General features: G+C 39.4%; 1 pseudogene; it reads right to left on the minus strand.

Annotated features, from left to right (window-relative positions):
- Positions 1–1,712: 1,712 nt before the first annotated feature.
- LOC135275230 (small ribosomal subunit protein eS4-like) lies at positions 1,713–2,552 on the minus strand (annotated as a pseudogene).
- Positions 2,553–3,172: the final 620 nt, after the last annotated feature.

Here is a 3,172-nt window from a genome sequence, read left to right on the forward strand (position 1 = left end):
AAATGAAATAAAACTTAGTTAACTACTGACCCTTCCATTTTCCTGAATAGCACGTGTTCATGTCTTGTGCAAATACAGTCCTCAGAACATCTTTTGAGAGCCTCTAGATAGTTCTTTCACAGGTCCAGTAATTCAATAATTATTTATTGAGCAAACCCAGCTTGTTAAAGAGTAAAAGAGACATGAATTCAGGCCAGAGCGCCTTTCAAGAATTTTCCTCTTGCACACATTTATGCTTCCATCTAGAAAGAAGGCTTTGTCACCACTTTCTCATAGAGAGAAGGTCTCACTCGTGAACACTTATAATAAATTGGGAAGAAGTAGGCAGTGCTGAACTTTAGAGCTATTGTCTGTTGTTGAGCATTCTTCAGCTAGACTTCACATCAGATGCCAGCAGGAGTGGTAACTGTCATAAACTTAAGGTTTGATGGTGTCTTTTTCTGATTTTGTGAAAGAAAATATTAATTATATAAATTGGTATACGCTGGGTGCGGTGGCTCACGTCTGTAATCTCAGCACTTTGGGAGGCTGAGGTGGGCAGATCATTTGAGGTCAGGACCAGCCTGATCAACATGATGAAACCTGTCTACTAAAATACAAAAATTAGCTGGGAGTAGGGGTGGACACCTGTAATCTCAGCTACTCAGGAAGCTGAGGCACAAGAATTGCTTGAACCTGGGAGGTGGAGGTTGCAGTGAGCTGAGATCGCGCCACTCCACTCCACCTTGGGTGCCAGAGGGAGACTCCTTCTCAAAAAAAAAAAAAAAAAAAGTGGTATAAATTTCCCCAGATGTGTTTGTTCTTAACCAGAAACAATTTTGTTCCCCTAGGGAATATTTGACAATGTTTGGAAACATTTTCATTGCCTCAATTAGTGGAGTGTTACTGGCATCTGGTGGCTAAATGTTGCTGTTAAACATCTTACAATGCATAGGACAGTCCCCCTCCTCCACAACAGAGTTATTCAGTCTCAAATGTCAGTACTACTAAAGTTTGAAAAACCCTGTCACAAAATGTTATTAAAGCAATAAAATATCTATAATGTAAGTATAATTAGGCCTGGGACGACCACATTTTTACAAACACTGAGCCTGGTAAACAAACCACAGGAGAGAGGAGACCTTCCCAGTGTTCCCCTTTTGGAGCGGTTCTTGGTTTCAGAATTTTGTTTTCACTCTTTATACTTAGGCATTAATACTTATGGACACAGTCATATGTCCTTTCTTTGTCGAAAGTTCCTTGTGCCAGTTTTCTACAATGCGTCTCTGGCCTTAGGTTTTTGGAGAGAATGTCAGGTAGGTTGATCCTCACTCCTCAGGATTGAAGTTAAGAAAGAACCTACACTACAGCTTGAAATCACTTTTCTCAATGTGAATACAATTTATGAAATCCGGCCATTAGTCTTTTATATAATGTGCTACATGGTAGAAGAGGGGCTACTCAACCAATAAGATGAGATTAAAAACAAGAAGAACAAAGAAGAGAGTGGATAGAGGATGTATCCAGAGTAATCAAGACTAACTTTCAAACCTCTCCAACTCTGTACCTTTCTAGTTGAGTGACCTTGGGCAAGTGACCCAGGCTATCTCATCACCTAAATAAAGGGGATAATGAGGCATCTGTCTTATTGTTCAGCTATATGTGAACTGCTCATCACAGTGTCTGATACGTAGGAAAGTTTCAATAATGTTTTTATTCATGCTGTATTAACTTTAATTAAGTACTAGGATCTTTCTAACATGTCTGGAGACCATTTCACCCACAGCTTTGTTTGGCCATCTGTCTTGTCTCTCTTCAGCAATGGTGTGGTGGACAACCTTTCACTGGGGAGGAGAAATCCATGGTTTGTTGCCTTTGTCAAAAAAGAAAATATTTGAGAGCTGGGTGGCAAAGCTGTTGCCACTGGCTTCTTTCACATTAACCACATCAAAAGATCCAGAATGTCTCTTTCTGTTCGTAATCACACCAATTCTTCCCAAGGTAGCGTCCACAGTCACAGGATACCAGTGTTGACAGGTTACCAGTGTTGAACTTGATGAAATCCGTAATCTTGCCAGTCTCCAAATCAATTTGAATGGTGTCATTTACCTTGATGAGTGGATCTGAGTAGCAGATGGTGTGAGCATCCTGAATCAACAGATGAAGGGTTCCTTTTGTGACCACAAATATTTTTCTCATTTTGCACAACTTGTGCTTGGTCTCCTCAGGTGTAATACAACGAACAGCAAAATGACCCTTGGTGTCATACAACAGACAAAAATTATCTTCAGTCTTGTCAATGCTGATGACATTCATCAGTCTAGCAGGATAGGTTATATGAGTTCAGACCTCACCATTGATCTTAATGAACCACTGCATGTAAATCTTCTTTACTTTGTCTCCTGTCAGGACATACGTAAGGCTCTTCCTTAGGAAAAATGATGATGGGGAGAGACTCTTTCAGCTTATAGGGACCAGTAGATGGACAGGGAACAAACATACCCGTCAGTTTATCCACAATCCAATGCTTAAGCTGCAACCCACGTGAGATGCTTCTTGGGACCATAACCCATGGTTGCCGTAGGCACAGAAAGAGTCAATAAATGCTAACTGTTACTATCATTTTTTTTGCCATTTATTTATTTACCAACTATTATTGGGTTTCTATTACATGCCAAGTCCTGTGCTAGAAACTGAGGATTAAATGGTAAGCTGAAACAATGCTCTTATGAAGCTTATTTTTGAGAAGGAGTGAAAGACATGAATTAAATAACCAAAAAAAAAAAAATCATATGCTTCTGGTTGTAATAAAGAAAGCTACATGGAGCTATAACATATAACTGAGAGATGTGATCCCTTCTGGATCCCAAGGGGTCCTTGGAAGATCCTACTCATGCACTGAGAAGACTTTTGGATCTTTACCTTGTGATAGCTCTTCCTTCTCCTTCAACATTAAAAATAGCCACCATGGGCGACATGTCAATGTGGTGACAAGTCACTGTGGGTTCCAACCGTTACATCTTAAGAAATAACTTGTACATGTTACAACAAAAGGATAAAATAGGAATGAGTCACCTTCTTTTAAATTTCTGTATCTCTCTCTGGTTAGAATTTATCTTTGCTACTTTCTAGTTATATATTTTTCCATTAGAGAATATAAACTATGCCACTGCCTTGAGTATAAAAAAGAGGT

The sequence above is a fragment of the Aotus nancymaae genome, unplaced genomic scaffold (genome assembly GCF_030222135.1).
Source record: "Aotus nancymaae isolate 86718 unplaced genomic scaffold, 86718_ANA_hifiasm-v0.15.2.pri h1tg000016l, whole genome shotgun sequence".
NCBI lineage: Eukaryota > Metazoa > Chordata > Mammalia > Primates > Aotidae > Aotus > Aotus nancymaae.